At 45.1% G+C, this 21,174-nt stretch overlaps 1 protein-coding gene across 1 annotated transcript in view; it reads left to right on the top strand.

Moving 5' to 3' along the window:
• Window positions 1-21,174, top strand: part of Tln2 (talin 2) — a 425,269-nt gene that overhangs the window by 171,393 nt on the left and 232,702 nt on the right. The window contains exon 3 of the mRNA XM_029481962.1: window positions 2,999-3,072. The gene's annotated coding sequence lies outside the window, so the exon portion shown is untranslated. The remainder of the gene's footprint in view (window positions 1-2,998; window positions 3,073-21,174) is intronic.

Below are 21,174 nucleotides of genomic sequence, written 5' to 3'. Positions count from 1 at the left end.
CTTGTGTGTGCATGTATGTTTTTGCATGTATGTGTGTACATACACATATACACATACATAGTTATGTGAAGTCCCTTCTTAACTCGGTTTGTTTCCATCCCTGTGATAAAACACCATGAACAAAGCAGCTTGGGGGAGGGGTTTGTTTGGCATCCACATCATGATCACAGTCTGACACTGAGAGAAGGCAGGACAGAAGCTCCATCAGAAACCTGGGAGGAAGAACTCAGAGAAGGTGGAGGAGGGCTGCTTGCCGTAGGGCTTGTTCATTGCGGGGATCACTCGTTTTGTCTTTGTACATCATTCTGGACCACCTGCCTTGGGGTAGTGCAACTCCATTAATCAAGAAAATGCTTATGGGCCAGTCTGGTAGAGACATTTTCTCAGTTGAGGTCCCTCTTTCTAGATGACCCAGTTTGTGCTGGGTTGACACAACTGAAGCAGCCCAAGGCCCGAGGTTGATAGCCATCCATCCTCACCTCTTTCCCTCTGTACTCACTGAGGCTTGCTTTCTCTCTCACTCAGATCCAGAGCTTGCTATCCAGCTTGCCCTTGCACTCCCCTCTCAGCACCTCCGAGGCAGCAGTTATGGAAAGGCCACCATACCCACCTGTCTGTCCTTCCAGAGGGTGTCAGGAGCTCTAAACGCTGATCTTCACACTCTGTACCGAGTACTGGAACCTTCGAGCCATTCTCCCAGTCCAGTCTCCATCTCGGGCCCTGTGGAGACTTGCTTGGCATTGAGGAGGCTCCCTGGCTTTGGTGACTTGTGACTTTTTCTGAGCGGTGTGTTGCAGCCGTAGATACTAAGTGCCATGACAACTCACTGACTCTGGTCTGTTGTCTAACTTTCTCGGGCTTGCTCCAGGGAGAGAGTGAGCTGAGAGGACAGGAAGGATATGATTTTAAAGTATCTGTGCAGCTACCTGGAATTACGGTTTCCTAACCAGGCTCATAATTACAATAGTATAGGAGTGCTTGTATGATATGTAACTTGGAAGCCTTTAAAAATAAAGGAAGGAGAAGAATACATTTGTTTTCTAGATGTAAAGTGAACACGAGGGGCTCATTGTGGGAATAAATTCTTGCATTTTATAATTTCAATGGAAAAATAGGGCTTTTAATATATAAATATGACCTAATAAAGAGAAACCTGTGTCGTGGCTAAGCATATTGATAAAGAATATTTTAACTGTAGGCTGGCTCACCTGCATACTTAAATGGTTCCTTTGTTTCTCTTTATGCAATCTGTCTCCTTACAAATTCCAGTGTTAAATTAGACGTTATGTGAGGCCTGAGAGGTGGCTCAGCTGTCAAGAGCAGTTGTTGCTCTTGCAAAGGACCTGGGTTTTGGTTCCCAGCACCCACAGCACGATTTATAGCTGTTCTCAACTCTAGTTCAGGGGATTGGATGCCCCCTTCTGACTCCAGTGGGCACCAGGCACACACATGTTGGCATACATATGTACATGCAGGTAAAACTCAAACAGATAGAAACCAAATAAGTCTAAAAGAATTTCGTAAGATTCTACCTACCTGATGGAGTCATCCTTTGCCTTCGGGATGTGAGGTTGGAGCTGCCCAGCTAACTTTAGTTAACATTAATGATCACAGGCGTTAGGTGAATTATAGGTGCTTCATCTTTGCTCAGGGTCACAGAACTTAGTATATTTCCTTTCCAATAAACTTCAATCATATTTCTTCATCTTAGGGAAAATTTATGATTGGCTTTGTTTCATCTTAAGGGGGATATTAATTTCCTTATTGGTTTGTAAATTATGAACAACAACTTTTTGTCTTGCATGTAAATATTTTTCATGTTTATCTTTTTGCAAAAGTATCAGTGGAATTTTTTGTCATTTTTAAATTTATGTATTTTAATTTTTCTCTGCGTGTGTGTGTGTGTGTGTGTGTGTGTGTGTATGTGTACATGCACATGCGCATACAGCTACCACTGGATGAGGGTGTCAGATCCCCCTGAAGCTGGAGTTATAGGTGGTTGTAGCTGCTCAGTGTGGGTGCTTGGAACCTAACTCTGATCTGCTGGAGCAGCAAACATTCCTAACCACTGAGACCCTAACTTAGTTTTTGTTGTTGTCGTTGCTAATGTAGCAAGCCAAATCTTTTATTATTTTATATGTTCAGATTCTGTTTTCATGCTTAAAAAGACCTTCATTATCCCAATGTTATGAAATATTCAGACACACACTCCTCTGTTAATCATTTGATTCTGTTTTCAGTTCATGCTTTTATAAGTGAGAAGGTATAATAAATAATATAATAATATTACCAACATAATAAAAGCATATAATTTATTAACTCATTTTTCTTTCCCTCCTAGACCTGATGACGTATACCTGTTCTACACAGACACTCTGCTTGTCTCAGCTTGCTCTGTTTATTCACTATGACTAGGTTTTTGATAAATCTGTAATTGATGGTGTTTTTCTGCCTCTTGTTGGGTTTCCACTGAGTAAAGTGTCAGATGGTGAGGTCCCAGGGCCTCAGAATGGACATGACAAAAAGCTGAAGCAAGAAGGAATTGCTTGATAATTGAATCCCAGGACTAAGTGGGAGAGAAGCGGACAGTTCCGCATGCTAATGGGGGTGAAGGGGGAGAAGAGGACACAGGGCCTGAAATTGGTTTAGACATGGTGACAGGGTGCAGGAAGAAGGACACATGGAGTTGGTTTTTTGTTTAAATTTAAATCCATTAAAGCCTTCCTAACACAGAAGGGGTGTGTGTATATGTGTGGGGGTGCTCTGTCTCTTTGCCAACAGTAATGTAATTTTGGTCTTTGCATAAGTGTCCTGGGACCTCAATTCCCTGTCCGCACAGCAAATTCCCAGCACATGTGGTGTGGTAGAAACTCACAGCTTCCGGAGTTATTTCCTTTTGTTCTTAGTGTAGGGAAAATGACCAAACATATAGACTTCTTGCTCGCAGCCTCATGTCTGTAAGGGTACTTGCTTCTAATGTTTTTTCTTATTGTTCTAGGTATTGCTGCTAGAAGCTTCTCACTCCTCGGGATCTTTTCAGGGAAACCGAAACTGAGTAAACTGAGAATTTAGGTAAGTCTTTAAAAACAGAGAAGGGAGGGAGGGAGGGAGAGAATAAAGACAAAAATCCTCATTAACTGAGTCCCGGGGACAGGAGCGTATGTTGGTATCTTTCCACAAAGCGTTTCAGAGCTGTCTCTTACACCTTCCTGTGGTGCTCTCCAGGGTGTATGTGCTGCAGCTGGTGTGCATGGTACCCAGTCATGGTGCCTGCTTGCTGTTTGACAGCAAGGTTAGGTAGGTAAAAGGGGTGGACCTTGAGCTGGGCTTTTCCCTTGCCAGATTGTCCGCATGAATCCCCATTCACCCAAACTGGGTTATTTTGTACATATTTTGAGAGGGTGAAGATCGGAAGTGCTGGGTAAAGAGCTAATCAAACTAGAAACTCCCTATAGCCCTTGAAATGGAAGCAAGTGGTCCCTGGGGAACTTCAGGGTCTGGGAAGGTGGCTGTTGAATGGGAGGTGTAAAGATGAATTACAGGTAATAGGTTTTTCCTTGTAGGACATGTAGGACATAGGACAGCAGGGTCTTGGGTGGTAAGCATGAACACTCTGGACTGAGATGTAGGGATACGCCTTCTGAGCCTGGGTTTGCTAAGGTTTAGTCCGACAGGCAAGTCAGGTCAGACAGTGAAATGGACCTGTCAGTGCCTCAGCCCTCAAGTAGTGTAATAGGCCACCCAGGGGTTTCAGTTCTAGTCCTAACTGGCTGAAGACCCTGGGGCAGATCATTTCTATCTCTGTCTAACTGTCTTCATCTGTAGAGTTTGTAGGATGGTCTAGGCTAATTGTATGCTTTGAGATTTTGGGGGAGGATAGCAAAACCATGTTGGGAGCAGTTTACAGTGTCTTTTTCCCTGAAGATGTACAGATGACTGTTGGAGCTCAGAGGGAATACAGTGTATATTTATTTGTAGTTCTACGTCCTGTCTGGAATTTTTCATGGTAGAAGATTTTTTACAAAATAGTACTATTCTCTGCTAGAGTCATCTTATGAAAGAATGAGTGTTTTGATACTAGAAGATTAGGGGCAGGGTGTGGTGGTGCACACCTTTGATCACAGAACTTGAGGCGGGCAGAATTCTGTAAGTTCAAGGTCAGCCTGGTCTGCATAGGGAGTTCCAGGCCAGCCAGGGCTGTGTAGTGAGGCCCCGTCTGTCTTTAGAGAGTGCATAGTTAGTTTTATAAAAATGTAACTTTCCCTGCCTTTCCTCCGTTCTCTGTTAGCTAGTGACTGTCAGTGGAAGAATCCGGAGCAAGGGCCTAAGGGCTGACATTGGTAGGCTCTAGAGTATATATGCCCTAGAATGATGTGCCCAGTGTGCTGGGCAGCTCTAGCCAGCATTCGATACATATGACTGTCTATTTCAGAATTGGGGAGAGGGGAATGGCGTACCAAGATCTTCAGAGAAGTGAGCTTGGCACTTGGGCCCTAGAAAGTCAGTGACCCCAAGTATGAATTCAAGACTGACTGTAGATCAAGGGCATAGCCAAGAGTTATGAACTCACAGCAGTGGAGTCAGATGTGAAAAGAGTGTACTTGGTGACATCCTGTGCTGTGGGCTGTGGAGAAGGCATAGTACAGTTCTGTTGACTTCTCCTTGGGCAGTGGTGGTGGTGGTATTGGTGGTGGTGTGAGAGAGAGTGTGTGTGTGCGTGTTGCAGATGGAGAAAATCATGGCTGGGATTACTACTAGACAATAATGTCATGTGAGGGACAGTCAGAGTGCTCCCTGCTCCAGGAGGTTCCCACCATTCTGTTACTTCAGAGAGCCCTAGAGGTGCTGTGTTGTCTGTGTTTAGAGCATGGCTGCTCAGCTTTGTGTTTTTCCACATCCTGTGATTTCTAGCTTATGTTTCTGCTACCAATTCCTTTTTCGGAGAAACTCAATGGAATTTGACAGTCTCACCTGGCTGTCTTCTGCCCTGTCACCCCAGCTCTTGGCTTACTGCCTGTTTGTTATGCTTCAACTCTCAGGCTCTAACCCAAGAATATTTACTCACTGCCCTTTTCAGGGGTGAAAAAGACTATATCAAGCAAGAGTATAGGAGTTGCCTTAAATGTGGAGGAATCTGAGGGATCACCGGAACTTTTGACATGTCTGAAAGTATATATGCTAGGTGGGGCTTTTATTTTGACATGGACCAGGGAAAGGAAAATTGCTTTAAGGGATCTCTGGACTCCAGATTGGAATAAAATTTAATGAATGAACAATGAAACCAATCAATCATGTTCAGGAGCTTTTCAGAGAAGCAGGATGTTCTGGGTGGGATCTTCTAGGGATGAATGGTTAAGGACTGGAGACAGCCATGCTTCTCTGAAGTCAGTGTGGACTTTCAAAGGGACCTGTGTAAGCATGCAAGTGTATGTGCACGTATGTGAGGAGTGAGATGCTGATGGATGGGTGGGCAATGATAAACGGCTAGTTTAGTTTTCTTTTTCTTTTTTTTTTTTTTTAGTTTAGTTTTCTATTTAACGGCTCATGATGTGTTCTGGATTGGAGTGGCAGTGCAATCTGTTAAATTTATCTCTGCTCACTATAGCTTATAAGAGAAATATTTTAAAGGCTATCTTAAATTATAAAACCAACATATTGGTTTGGGCTCTCTGGGAAATTTGTAGTTCCTATTGCTGATTAGGGGAGGATATCCAATCTGTAAAAGTCAAAGTAGGACCAGTATGAATACTTGGCCTTCTATACCGATCACTTAAAGGCTATGATGTCAGTGGATAAAGCTGTTCCCGGGGCTCCTTTTCTTCATTAAAGATGAAATCAGTTATGCACTTTGATCTTCCCAGCATGCACCATCAGCCAGTTTTTGACTTTGGCCACTTCTTTGTGTCCCACCTCGGGCTGCCTGAGTGACTAAGGCTGCTCCCCAGAGCTGGGCTTCAGCCCCTGCACGCAGGTCCTTGCTCAGCTGCTGCAGTGCATGCTTTCAAACAAAAGCAACCACAACTTGCAGATTGGTTGTCATCGTTAAACTCATTGATGAGCTGGTGTGATGGCTCAGTGAGAAATAGCTCTTGTCATCAAGACTGATGATCAGAATTCAACCTCAGGACTCACATGGTGGGAAGAGAAAGTCTCTTTTCCCTATATGTTATCCTCTGACCTTAACACACACACACACACACACACACACACACACAATGGCATGTGTGTACCCTCATAGGTACATAGACATGCAACCTAAACCAATTAATATGAAATAAAAATAGATTAACCCACAATTGAACAGGGTGTGCCATTTCCCTGAACTTGATAGCTAATTATATATGTCCATTTTTTTCCCCTCCTTTGAAGTTAAAATCCTAAGGGAGAACTCAAGATTTGATTTTTTCTAACAATTGATTGCATTTTATGGAATCAGTGACTTTTTTCAATGAGTGATTTTTGCTTGTATTTACATATTTTCCTTTGGAACATAAACCTTTAAAAAAATAATTCAGTCTTCAGGGCTGGAGAAATGGCTCATGAGAAACCTGAGTTTGGATCCCCATCACCCTTGTGAAAATCCAGGTGTGGGGGTGCACATGGAACCCCAGCACTAGGGTGGCAGAGACAGGTGGGTCCTGGGGCTCAGGGACCCTGCCAATGCTCAGCTTCATGTACAGACACAGAAGCATGTACATACATGTCCAAACGAGAGATCACTCTTCTTTTAGGCTCTAAAATTTAGAAGATTCAAATCAAACATGAGAATTAGCTTTCCAAATTTATAAAAATTACCAGTATATTTGCAGAACTGAAAAGTAACTTAATAATAATAATAATAATAATAATAAAACCCCAAATGTATGCTGCTCCTTCAAAAACCTCGTGTTCAATTCCTAGCACCCATATCAGCAGGCACAGAACTGCCTATAACCCCTGCAGGTACTAGACTCACGTGTACCCTCATAAATATAATTTAAAGTGAGAATAAAATCGAAAAACAAGCAGAGGCAAAGGATCCAAATATAACACTCAAAGAGTCCATAAGAATATGAGTAAACACTCAAAACATTGAGTTTCAGAGAAATGTAAGAAATGGCTGGGTGGGAGATAGCAGTGAAAACTGTGGTGAGCTAGGACTGCACACTGTGAGAGCAGCTCACAGTAACGTGATGAGAGATACCGAGAAAAGGGAAGCCTTGTATGTGGGAAGACCACACAGGATCCATCAGTCCCACCGCTGAGACTGATGTATCAGAAGTAAATGGCATAGCAAAAAGAGGTCTGCAATGCCTGTATGGATTCTGTTGTTGCTGTTTTCAGTTCTTAAGTTTTGTTTTATTATTTGCATCTGTGTACGTGAATGCTACAGGGAGTGAGTTGAAGTCAGTAGCTTTCAGGAGTCAGTGCTCTCCTTCAACTGTGGGTTCTAGGACTCGAACTCAGGTCGTTAGGTTTTTATGGAATGTGCCTTTACCCAGGGAGCCATCTTGCCAAGTAAGCAGCGTTATTCCTCAGAGACAAAATATAAAATTTGTATGTTATCATTTAACAAATGAATGAAGAAAATGAGCTACACGTACACAGTGGCATGCTTCTCCACCCTGAAGTCGGCAATCTTGTCTCTCAACAGCTCGAGTAATTCTAGAGAATGTTGTATTAAATGGAAACGCATGGAAAGAAAAATAACTACGTGTTATATCTATGCAGAATCTATAAATGTTGAACTTAAAAAGTAGAGGAATGGCCGGCAGCTGCTTGGGGCTGAGAAGCTGTAGTTAGGAATGGATTCAGAGATCTCTCTAATAGCAGCGTTAATGATGTACCCTTGAAAACCGATAAAAAGAATGTGTGTTCTTACCACATATAAAAGCACGGGAGGTAATACATGTTAATTATCTCGATGTAACCATTTTGTAATACAAGTCAAATTATTACAGGCAAATAGCTAAAAACAGGAAGCATTTCAGAAAGCTGGTAAAAAGTATTGGTGTCTTCCGTGGGCATGGGCATGGTCACTTAGGCCTGTAGTACCAGCAGTCAGGGCCTCACATGGTTCTTCTTAGAAGCAACTGCTTCTTTTTTTGCAAATTTTGTTTGTGTGTTGGGTGATTCTCATGTATATATAGCATGCTGTATCTCTTTTTACGTTATTAGTGTCTATCTGTCTGAAGTGGGTGGATGCAAGCGCATATGTGTGCAGGGAAGGTAAGAAGTCAACTTCAGTTGTTTCCCACCTCACCGGTGTCACAGGGTCTCTCACAGTTTGGAGCTCAGTGATTCAGCTGCCCAGGGAGCTCCAGAGGTATCCTATTGCCACCTCCAGCACTGGGATTAGAACTATGGGCCACTGCAGATGTAACTTTTATTTCCCTGAGTGTAATTGTTGTCTTGGAGCCTTACTGCCTCCATCTGCTGACCTAGGCCTAGTCCTGGAAGCTTCGAGCCTCCATACAATCTTACCTAAGCCTAGAAAGTTTTCAGTTTCTGAGACTGACTTCTGAATTAAGCTCTCCCTTTCTTGCTCTTTCTGATTTTGGCTGGCTGGTTCAGTTTCGTTGCTCTGGCTTAAACTTCTCTTCAAACTGACTGATCAATCTGGCTTCTCTCACCTTCTCTTAAATTGCACTGTTAGGCCTCAAACTAATTCTGACAATCTGTTCTAATCTTCTGGCCAGATCCTTCTCCTTCTCTGGTCTTCGTCTGTGACTTCTTGTTGTCTCTTCAACCTGTCTCTGTAAAACTTACCCAGTGAGACTGCTTCCTGTCCTCTGCACTGCTGTCTCTTAAGTAGCTTCCCTTTCCTCTCCTCATGAGAGTTGGGCATATCCCATTGTCAAATCGTTCTCTGATTCGTTCCTTTGTCTGCCACACAAACATCACTTTCAAACTTGGGTGCTTCCTTCTAAAACTAACTTTACCTTCATTGTTTGGGGTTAACGTAGGCTTACATTTTTCAAAACCCACTTTAATAAGGGTTCTAGTCTACCAACAAAATGTAGGCGAGAAAGATGGTTAATAGGGCAAGGGGGATATGGACCTATTTAGAAGTAGTTCTTTAGGGTAATACCAATCTTTGTTGTGATGTCCAAAACATCAAACATGAATCAGTAGCAGCAGCTCAACCCAGAAGAAACCACAAGGCCCCTCTGAATCTGCATGAGTCTGCAGAAGTGGCAAGAAGCAGCCAGAATAGCATGAGAAGGTTTTGACTTGTTCTCTAGAAGGCATGACAAGCAAAGCTCTTCGAAGACCACCAAAGCCTTGCAAGGCAAACCAATGCAAGAGTCTTACAAGCTGAGCCACACCACAATTTGAAACAGGTTTTTCCAGTAAACAACCTAATCTCAGGGTTTACAGTATGATCAAATAGCCTGTAACAGGCCACCATGCCTGGCTTTTTACATGGGTTCTGGGGGTGAAACTCACTCAGCAAGCATTTCCCCAGCCCCTCCCTTTGTCAGTTTTAAGGGCTGATTCTGGATGTCCTGCAATCCCGTAAAGATCATTCCCCATCCTTTCTTCCTCTTATGGCTGATTGATGCCTCAGGCCTACCCTGTCTCCTATGAGTCTTGTTTTCTTTCCTCCATACTGTTTCTTTGTTTACACCAACCCACCCCTAATCAAATTTTCAGTTTTAGGCAGTGATATCTTTAGTTTTATAGTCTCAGGATTGGTGATAGATACATACATTCTAGTTTGACAGGTTTGATAGTTTTTTTGTTGGTAGTAGTGATTGAATCTAGTGGCTTATACATGGCTTACAGAGCCCTCTACCACTGAGCCACACCCCTTTACCTTTCTGTTCTGTTGTTTAATTGCAGTTACAGCTTGTATGATTTAGCTCTTGGTTCTAAATGTGAGGCGCCAGTAAGCAATATTTGATATAATTAAGTAAATAAATACTGTCCCCATCCAAGCATGCTCAGGTGGTCCTCTAATGCCTTTGCACTTCAGTGGAGCGTGACTAAGTGGAGCTTTTACACTGCACCAGCAATCTTGAATGCAGTCTGAAGTTTCCTAGGCTCTGTCCTCATCTTCTCTCTGAGCAAGCCACTCGGCTTGTGAATTCCTCTGATGCTGGGTCCCAAGGTTTGTCTCAGCACGACACTAAGCAAGTGCTGCTATTAGGGAAAAGCTCCTTCGCACACTGGGTGACAATGACAGTTTAGGGACTGGTGTGTGGAGGGGATCAAGAATCCTGGGTGAACCCTGGGATGAATTGCTTCTCAGATTCTGGGGCAGGCTGCGAACAGTGACTTCCTGTGGCTCCATAGGCTGGAAATGCCTTCCCTGCATATAGTGTGTTTGCCATCCTTTCTTCAGCGAGCTACTGCCCTTACCTGCCCTCACTCTTGCTAGCTCTGGCCAGCTTCTCAGGCTTGTGACCCTGAGCTCCCTTTACAGAATCCTGCTCTGACTTGGGCTTGGGGAACATCCATTCCTACACTGCTCCTGTGCTGAATTTGAACTGAGAGGAAGAACACCTACCCACCCTCCTGGTGCGTAGCACAAGTGTGCTGTCAGCAGTTAGTTGTTTCTGTACCTAGCCTCTCCATCCAGCCTTCCCACCCCCACCCCAACAAGCTGCTTTAAACCCAGTTTCAAGCTCTTCTAGGTTCCTAGTTACCTGGGACAGATTCTAAACTGCCTTCATCAAAAGAAAAAAGTACATGAAGTTTAAAGTCTTTTTTTCCTACCTGATATAAATAAACTCCAATATTTTCTTTAGTTTATTTACCTCGGAGAGGTGAGGGATGGTTGAGTCTTTCCTGCTGAATGCCTGGCTCTTGGTGCCTAGGTTTTCCAGGACTCTCCACTGGACAGCTGCAGCAGGCTGGTGGGCTCCACACTTAAATTGAGAACAAGACACTGGCCTCCTCTCTTCCCTGAAGGCTGGGTTCAGAGGAAGCAACTCAAGGATAGACATAAGGATTGGCCTCAGAGAACGGGATGGTGTGAAGTGTTCTCTCATGTTTATGTTTACACACATACTGCCAAGGAGCAGTGGAGTCTGTGAGTGACAGCAAGTAGGAGATGGTAGTGGGTTTCCAGAAGAGAGGCTTTTGCATTTTGTAAGTGTGAGTTTTGGTGCATCAAACAACGCAGCTATCAATCTCCACCTGGAATGAAGTCCTGAGGTGGGCTGCTCAGACCTGGCTGAACAAGGACATACTCCCACCACAGCAAGATTTCAGTGGGATAGTGCCAAGCCTTCATTGGGGTAAATGTCTCAAGTCAGTACCCACAGCAAATATCCCTTCTAGACAAATATATCACATATAAGAATTGCTTGGGGGAGCTGAGAAGATGGCTGAATAGTAACAGGGCTTTCTCTGCATTGAGAATTTCCAGCACCCAGCCAAAAGCATGACTCTGTGAGCCTGTAAATCCAATGCTGTCCAGCAAGACTAACTGAAAAAACAATGAGGGGTAGGCTCAGTGAGAGACCCTGTCTCAAGAGGAGAAGGTAGGAAGGGATAGAGTAGGTCTTCCAAAGTTTTCCTCCGACCATCATATAGCACACACAGGTAAGTGCACTCACACACTCGTACACTACATGTCTGTAGGGATGTTAGGGATGTGTGTGTGTGTGTGTGTGTGTGTGTGTATGTGTGTGTGTGTGAAAGACAGAGGCAGACACACACACACACACACAGAGAGAGAGAGAGAGAGAGAGAGAGAGAGAGAGAGAGATCACTAAAATCTTAGGTTAAACATAATCCATGTGCTTCAATTTGTTTTTATGTAGATGCTCAATTGACTTCATACTTTGGCCAGTGGAAACTAATTCAAGGCAACTCCTACTTTCTTTGAGATGACTCTGGCGTGCTTTGTATGTGTCTCACCTTCTGCTCTGACAGTGTTACAGACTTCAGTATCCCATTCTTGACTAGCCTTGAGTTTGCCATGTCTCCGAGGACTCCGCTCTTTTAGGTGTTTAGAGGGCACAGGTGGAGAAACGAGGCACATTGATCACTGTGGATCTTCCCAGTGGTCACAGCTAGAGACTGTATATGACTACATAAACAGGTTGTTAGTTCACAAGGAAAGTCAGTAGGTAAGGTTTTTTCTGCAGCTTCATCAGCGCCCGTTCTTTCTTTTGTACATCCCAGTTATCTTTATCTGCTTTACCTCATGCTCCATATACAGTGGTCTTCATTGGAAAGATAACTTGAAAAACTGGTTTGGTTTTATTTTCCATTCTCAGAAATTCCTTTTTGTACTTAAATGGCTATTTGATTTTATTCTGTGTGTATGCGTGCATGTGTACGTGTGTGTTTGTGTTCATGGCTCTGGGTATACTTGGAGGCCACAGGACAACTTGAGGTGTTGCTCCTCAGATGCCACCCACCTTGCTCTTTTGAAACTGAGTCAGTCGGTAGCCTGGAGCTTGCCCAGCAGGGTAAGCTCTCTGATCAGAGCGTCCATAGCAGAAGGGTAGGGGAGTTCCTTGAGGCCTCTTCTGTATCAAGGGACTTTTACTAGTCCCATTGGCCTTGTGACAGAACCCTTCCTCAGTTCTCCACCTTAGGTACCAGCACCTTGAGAGTTGGGTTTTCTTGTGTGAATTTGGGGGCCACAAGCAGTAACAGGAAATGTAACATTTGCCCCATCCTCCTCCTCCCGTTTCCCCTATCCCATAAGATCCCTTGGGTAGCAATTGAAAGCATTTCTGGTTTCAATTCGGAGAACTCATACATATGCAAACTCATGTATGCTCTATCTGTTGTTCCCTTCCTAGGTGGACACTAGCACATAGAACACACGTTTTTTTCCCTTGTTTTTTGTTTTTTCCTTCTTTCCATGGGTCCTGGTTCTTATTCCACCACCCCATGTGCAGCTCATCATCCCTCACTCCCTGCAGCTCGCCCGTCGTCCATTCTGTACATTTGTTCTGGGTTGTCTGGCCTGTGTCCTGTGGGTGGACATCTGGGTTGCTTCTATCTTGCACTGTTCAAATAGTCTATGGCAGCCCCCTTGGGCACTCCCAAGCTTTTTCTTTTTCCTTTTGTAACCTCATGGTAGTCAACTGCGTGTGTTTCTTTTAGAGCAAGAAGGGTCTCAGCAGACTGTAAGACTTCACAGTTTGGGAGCAAGAGAAATGCTGGGGTGACGGGGGAAACAGAAGACTATGTCCATGCTACAGACATTGTGTTCTTAATAGGAGTAAACCAGGCTTTTGGAAGGTTGGCTAGATCAGTGTCCTATGTTGACAGGCCTCAGACGGTGGATTCTATGCTGCAAGCTTAGAGTTAGTGACCTGTTCCCGGAAAGGACTGGACTGTAAATATTTTAGGTTACTGTCTGGGCTGCAACCACACAGCCCTGCTGTTGGAACACAGAAAGCAATTGAAGACAGTTCATAAATAGGTGTGGCCATATTCCAAATAATCTTGATTCATGGGCCTTGAAATGTGAATTTGGTATAATTTGTATGCATTAAGAAGTATTCTTAAGGGTATTTATTTTTTCCATCGCTGTTAGAAAACCTAAGAACTTGGGACTGGAGGTTTGTCCGTAGTAGAGTGCTTGCCTTGTTGCCCTTGGGGTTCAAATATCCAACATTACAGGGCAAGAGGGGAATGGTGAGAGAGGGAGGGAGATGGGGGAGTTTGGGGGTGAGGGTGCGGGGCTGAGGGGAGTGATTAAGAACTCTCGGTGTATAGGCTTGTTTTGCAGACCTCTACTCTAGGCTTTTTGGAGCCTATTAGATTCTTAAACATAAGAGCTACTTGCTGAAAAGGTTGTAGGTAGCCTTTCAAAGAGGGATTCATCTGGGGCCTGGAGTCCAGGCTCCGGGGGCTGCTCGTGGCTTGGAAGCTGCATTTGGAAGCATCCTGCGGAAGTAAAATGAGATTTCTTTTCTGTTTTTATTATCTGAGGCTGAGAACTATTAGGAAACATGTAGCTCATTATATTACAGGATATGAAATTTATTTCTCAAAGCTGTGTTTTCTAACTTTGTACAGATGGCATGCAGAGAGCATGTAAACCCACCCTTCCATGTTGTGTGGGCCTGGGGTGATGATGGTCTCTTATCCTGTGCATTCTTCTTCTACCTTCTCCTGTCTAGAAATCAGACCAAATTCTGCTCAAAGGCGAGCCTTCCAGAGCAGCTGCCTCATGTGTCTTGATGCTTACTGTATTTGTAGCCTTTCTGTTGAGGACATACTGTTTCGTTTGTGAGAGAAGAACCATAGTCAATGTAAATGAAAAGTACATCTTTGTATAATGGAAATTATTAGAGCGCCTTTTAAAATGTCAGCATGGATTAATGCAGACAAGAAGGAGAGGAATGTATTAGAAAGTAGGTCAAGTTATCTCATGTTTATGAATGAGACAAATTATACTGTAGATTTGGGTTTATAAAACTTGAGTGATAGTATAGTTTATATGAATTATCCTAGCCTAAACAGTATTACCCAAAAATGTAATTAAAATAAATTGAGTTTGTTTCTTTATCCTCTGTGGCTAAGTATTTTATACCTAATGTTTTACAAATTTAATAATCTAGTAAAAAACCATGAGCTTCTAGTTATTGTTCATATTTCCTGTATTGAACACAGGGTTGGCTCTCGGGAATTAGAGCCAGCAGAGAGTCCTTCCAGGAGGTAGGTGTTCCCAGAATCCATCCAAGACTTAGAGGATTATTTCCAGTGAGCTTCCCACAGCTATCTCACCCTCCCAGAACCGGGTCAATTCCTTGGGCTTCTGCTGTAGGGAGTTCTTTGATTAGGAGCCCAGGATCTAATCTGTGGGCTCAGACACCGTGCCTCTTACACAAACAGGTCTTATTTACATCCCCTTCTTCCCATGATCGGTTCCAAGTCAGAGCTACTCATCTATCTCATTGGTGGAATCTAAGCCAAGCAACAAAGGAGTTAGATGGATACTGCAGTTTAGGTCTGTGGTTTCTCAGCCTGTTAGTGAGTCAGTTCGGTACTTGCCACGTTTCTGGCCTCATGAAATACCTCTTTAGAGAAAAACCTGCTGCAGTTAGGTGCTTCAGGAACAGAACAGAGTGAGAATTTCCTGTCCTTAGATGATGCTTTGTATCAATGTAATAAGCTTTATTCATTGATTACCTGAGAAAACCTAGGGAGGCATTATTTGTTACTTCAGTTTTCAGTGGGGTGGTCTTACTGAAGGAAGATCTGTGGTGTCATAGTGAGAGCATGCAGTGACCAAGGGATGAGATGTAAAAGACACTGAGGACTATCTCTTATACAAGTTGGTCAGTCAAAATTCTATCCCCAGTGTCTTGTCTTAAAACAGTGGCTGTACTAACTAGGTGGAAAGTCAGAGACATCGCCTTGTTCCTTAGCCTTGCTGACAAATTCTCTGAACTCTGCATTGCTCTGTGAATGGTTAGTGCAATTGGTCATCCCCCTGTTTCCACTCTTCTCTTCCTGTGCCTCAGCTGCCTCTGCCACCACCACCTTCTTGAAGGAGGTTCTAGATAGAAATACTCAGAAATCTGTTTCCAGAAATGGGACTTAAATGGAAGATGCTTGATCTTGCAGTTAAGCAGACTTGTGTTCAGGCCCCAGGCCCAGCAGTTAACAGGTTTGTGGATTTTGGCAAGGGTGGATCTTTCTGTGCTGTTGCTGGGTTGTGTAGAATAGATCTGAGGCTACCCTCTTTAGCACGGTTACTTCAGAGCTTGTTGCTGGGATGGGAAGAATAGACCTGAAGTTAGCTGCCCTCTCGACCGTTGTCACCTTTCTCATTGCTGTCACAGAATGCCTGACAAAAGCAACCACAGATCAAGGTCAGCTTAAGCTTGAGGAAGGAGGATTGATTTTGCTTCTGGTTTGTGGGTACAGTCCCCATGTTAGGAGGGTGTGGTGACAGGAGACGAGGGACAGCTGAACTGAGAGAAGCCAGTGCTGCTGCTAAGCCCATCCTCTCCCTTTTATTCAGTTGAAAACCCTAGCCCAATTAACACCGTCTAGAAACTCCATCACAGATTAATGAATGGCCAAAGGTTTGTCTTCTAGGTGATTCTAGATCCTGTCATGTTGACATTCAATATTAACAATCAAGTTCCCCATAGTATGATAGTAGTTTGCATCTTTGGTGTGGTGACATTGTCCCCAGGAACCTACCTCCATAATCACTTTCATCTTTTTTGGTACCCTGAGGTCCTATACCCATCTTTTGCAGATAGTATAAGCTAAAGAGAGGAGAGGAGAGAACATCAATTAAGAAAATATTGCCATAAAATCCGGTTCTAGGCAAGCCCGTAGGGCATTAGTGATTGATAGGGAGAGCCCATCTTATGGTGGGTGGTGATATCCCTGGGCTGGTGGTCCCATGGCTGAATAAAACCATGGAAGCAAGGCAGTAAGCAGCATGCCTCCATGGCCTCTGCATCAGCTCCTGCCTCCAGGATTCTATCCCATTTGAATTCCTGTTCTGACATCCTTTGATGATAAATTGTAGTATAGTAGTATAAGCATAATAAGCCCCTTCCTTCCCAATTTGCCTTTTGATCATGGTGTTTCATCACAGCAATAGAAACCCAGACTAAGATAAGTAAGATCCTGGAGTGGGGTATTGCTGTGGCAGACCTGACCATGTTTGGAGGAGAATTGTGGGAGGACATTGGAACACTGTGCTAGAAGACCCATTGAGTAGTGACAGATCTGTGGGATGTTCTGTCTGAGCTTTGAAGATAAGACTGTTGAGATCAAGGGTAGAGAGATGGCTCAGCAATTAAGAGCACTTGGCTGCTCTTCCAGAGGTCTTGAGTTTAAACCCCAGCAACCACATGCAGCTCACAGTCTGCTGGTCTCTTCTGTTGCGTAGGTAGGTATACACGCTGACAAAGCACTTGCACACATAAACAAAAAATAGATGATAATAAATAAATAAATAGGTAGGTAATCTTTTTTTAAAAAATGCTGAGAGCACTGCAGGCGATGGATGCCTTCAAATAAAGTTTCAGAGGGAAGCAAAGGCTCTCCCGGGCCTTTTCTGTGAAGAATCTGTGGTGTCTCCTCAGCTGGAGCTGAGGGATTAGCAGTGATTAAGAAGAGACCAGCATCATTGAGGTAAAATCTTCTGGGAAGGGGTTTCCTGAGTCAGCACACAGAAGCTGTGTTCAACAGGCGGCCAAGGTTGTACCCTGTGCTAGCAGCTGGAATTGCTAGGCCATCCGTGGTTTTGAAGACATAAAGGGGTCATGGAGAGAAGCTGAGGCTTAGCACTCTGAGAGGCCAGAAGAGGCCATTGGTGAAGGTGCAGCCTAGTTGCAAAAGAAGACCCAGCAATTTTGGAGATGCCAGTACCATGGGATGACCTCCAAGAACAGCAGCAGTAGTGGTATGGAGCCTGCCCAAGTGTATAAGACAAGCTGTGTGTGCTTCAGAGGGCAGAGCTGGAGAAGTGACCCTTTGGGGGAGCCCAGAAGATCCTGAGTCAATCGCAGATACTACACACACACTGCCTTATTTACACTGTTGAGTTTGGTTTTGCTTTGTTCAGGCTGTGCCTGTGCCCTGCTCCTTTCCCCTTAAAGTCATACAGTAGTTCATTTCTTTTCGATGTTACAGGAGCCCACAGTTGGAAGACTGAGTGTTAAGCTGCTCCTCCCTCTGCACACAGCAGTTGTTTTCCTGCTCCTGATGCCTGGTTCCTGGGATGTTGCTTCTGTTTGGTGCTTGTTGGGATTTCTCCTGCCCTTCAGATGCCCTTGGATTTCTATAAGCTATTCTGTTTCCTCCAGGGTAGGCATCTCTCTTTATACTTAATAGGCATCAGAGTAGGCATGAGGTCACAGAAGCCAGTATGGCTTCTTATTTGTCACCAGTATGTCAGGACTTTACACTCAGGCACAGAAGGATGCTGTAGCTCGCTCACACCGGCCTCCCCCTTAATGAGATTACAGCTTCCATCACAATGATGGTTTCTAGCTAAAATAGAGATAATTCTGTTGCCTCTACCTTTTTCTCCTTGACTCCATCTCCTTTGTCTTCCCAGCAATCCCTGAAACAGAGGGGGTGACAGCGGGTAGAGTTCTCTGCACGTCAGCAAAACCCATGGGCGTGTCTTTGTCTTACTGGAATTTTACAGAAAATATTACAAAATATCAAACCAAAAAGTTTGCAATGGTTCTTTGATGCCATGTGCCAAGCAACTTTCTATACATTCTCTGTATTTCAGCTGTGACCTGGTCTTTACTGCTTAGATATACCTAAGTCCTGTGAGAAAGAGCTGGTGGCCTGCACTACCCTGCTCCCGTGTGTGTGTGTGTGTGTGTGTGTGTGTGTGTGTGTGTATGTTGGGGGGGAGGTCGACAGTGAATAGCCCCCCTCACTCTTATCTCTCAGTTTACCCTGAGCTTGCCTGAGCACAGCATCATATCCTCTGTGAGTTGGATTGGGCTTTACACTTGTTCTCTGCTTGCTGGACGTTGAGTAGGTATGAGCTCCCCTACGTTGTCCTCTCACCTCAAGCGTCTTGAATTCTAACTACTAATTATATTGTTCAGACTTCAGTATTTTTGTCAGGATTTTGCCAGTGATGTACATTGTGGGTTTAAAATGTGAGTGAACTGCGAGATTTGAGTTTGTGTTTAATATTAAGTTGGTCTGGCATCCTTTAACCTGACTATTCACCCATCCATTATTCATTCCAGTAGCATATATTGATGGGGCACCTTCATTTTGCTGTGAGCTTTATTGTAAGATGGAGGGAACAGAAAGCATTTTTAATAGATTCGGTTAGAAGATTTGAGATACGACGTCTTGTCATATGCAGTAAAGGGTTTATATGTACCCCTAAAATAGTAGGGGTCCACTCAACAGATAGAGCTGAACTAGCTCTAGACAGATTTATCTCCACTGCCTAGTAGGTAAAGAAGGTATTGAAGCAGTGTGGGGAGAGAGGTGTGGAACCTTGCTGGAGTGATTTGAATAGGAGACCATTAACCAAAGAACATACACAGGCTGAAGCTAGGCCTCCCTGCTCATAGTAGCAGATATGCAGCTTGATCTTCATGTGCATCCTGAACAACTGGAACGGGGGCTATCCCAAAAGCTGTTGCCTGTGCGTGGGATATGTTGTTTTATCTAGGCTGCCTTCTCTGGTCTCAGTGGAGAGGAAGCTCCTAGCCTCCAAGAGACTTGAAGTGTCAGGGTAGGGGGATGTGTGGGGGCACCTGCTCAGAGGAGAAGGGGAAGGGAGATGGAGGGAGGATTGTAAAAGGGAGTGATGGGAGGGGGAGGTTAGTGAGTGAGATGTATGGTGAATAAGTTAAAAAAAGAATTAAATTTAAAGAGAGAGATGCTATAATAGAAGTGAGCAGAGTTGAGAAGCATTTAGAAGTCAAGGTCCTCAGAACGAGGTTAGGAAGACATGGGGATTTGGGAGAGGATCGCCCCAACCATGCATCTCCTGTTTCTGGCCTTGGCAGGTGTGTGTATGTGGTGCATATGCATATACCCAGGAGGGGAGCAGGCCTGGAGGGAGCCAGGCAGGGCAGGGCTGATGAGTTCAGTTTTGACTGAGATGGCTTTGTTATGCCTGTGAGAGAGATTGGCGAGCTGGGGAGTAGTCTTGGATGGAAACTCAGGGATAGCCCTGGTCTCTGTCTACAGCCTTAAATGAGGTTGAGCAGGCAAGAGTCTAGGAGGAGCTGGCGAGGAGCAGACATTAAGGAAGAGCATGCTTCAGTGAGAAAGAGGCTGCCAGGGCTCCTATGGGGTCAGGATATTCAAATGGCACTTTTGTCCACTGCTGTGGTGACAGGTCTGGATTGGAAAGTGCACTCCTGCTTCATCAGCAAGGAGGAGATAAGTCACCTCTGCTGGCACAGGCTCCAGTGGAGTGCTGAGCAGAAATCAGATGAGGAGTGACAAGAGTGACATAGGCTGTGTGTACAGAGACTGTCCTGGCTTTGCAGCTCTGCAGGGAGGGCAGGGGCAGGGCAGTGCCTGCAGGGAGGGCAGGGGCAGAGCAGTGTCTACAGGGAGGGCAGGGGCAGAGCAGTATCTGCAGGGAGGGCAGGGGCAGAGCAGTGTCTGCAGGGAGGGCAGGGGCAGAGCAGTGTCTGCAGGGAGGGCAGGGGCAGAGCAGTGTCTGCAGGNCAGGGGCAGAGGAGGTGTCTGCAGGGAGGGCAGGGGCAGAGCAGTGTCTACAGGGAGGGCAGGGGCAGAGCAGTGTCTGCAGGGAGGGCAGGGGCAGAGCAGTGTCTGCAGGGAGGGCAGGGGCAGAGCAGTGTCTGCAGGGAGGGCAGGGGCAGAGCAGTGTCTGCAGGGAAGGCAGGGGCAGAGCAGTGTCTGCATAGATGGCAGGGGTAGGGCAGGTGTCTGCAGGGAGGGCAGGGGCAGGGCATGTGTCTGCAGGGAGGGCAGGGGCAGGGCATGTGTCTGCAGGGAGGGCAGGGGCAGAACAATGTCTGCAGGGAGGGCAGGGGCAGGGCAGGTGTCTGCAGGGAGGGCAGGGGCAGAGCAGTGCCTGCAGGGAGGGCAGGGGCAGGGCAGGTGTCTGCAGGGAGGGCAGGGGCAGAGCAGTGTCTGCAGGGAGGGCAGGGGCAGGGCAGGTGTCTGCAGGGAGGGCAGGGGCAGAGCAGTGTCTGCAGGGAGGGCAGGGGCAGGGCAGGTGCCTGTAGGACTTCTGAGCAGAAAGGAAGATGAGGAGAAAGCTGAATTCTTTCTCTAGTTTCCCTCCCCTTTCCCTCCTCCTCTGATATACAGCCCTTTAAGAACACATAGAAGTATTTGAAACAATCCTGTGCTTTAAAGGAGTTTGAAGTAAATAGCAGGGCTGGGCCCTTCCTGGGCCTTTTGATTATAAGTTGTCGACCTGATGCTCAGTCACCTGTCATTGCTTTGATGCTAGGAAGTATCTCCTGGGAAAGGACTTCCTGGAATGTAACCACCGTGCTATTTTCAAAGCTGCTGGTGTCCATCTCTCACAAGCCATCTGAGATCCCCACATACCCCGGTAACAGCCTTTAGAGCACACAGATGAAGCTGAGAATCGTGGATTGTATATGGCCTTACTCTCTGGACCCTTCAGGAGAGGTTTTTCTCCTAAATTCATGGTGCCTCCCTATTTGAAGAAAGGCTAATTCGTGGAGTTTAGGTTTGCAGCCTTACTTGCTATTAAACTCAGACAATATATCTGTGTGAGTTCATTTTCCATCCCTATAATAACAAAAA

This window comes from Mus caroli, chromosome 9, assembly GCF_900094665.2.
Source record: "Mus caroli chromosome 9, CAROLI_EIJ_v1.1, whole genome shotgun sequence".
NCBI classification, from domain to species: Eukaryota; Metazoa; Chordata; class Mammalia; order Rodentia; family Muridae; genus Mus; species Mus caroli.
This window is presented reverse-complemented; position numbering and strand designations above follow the sequence as displayed.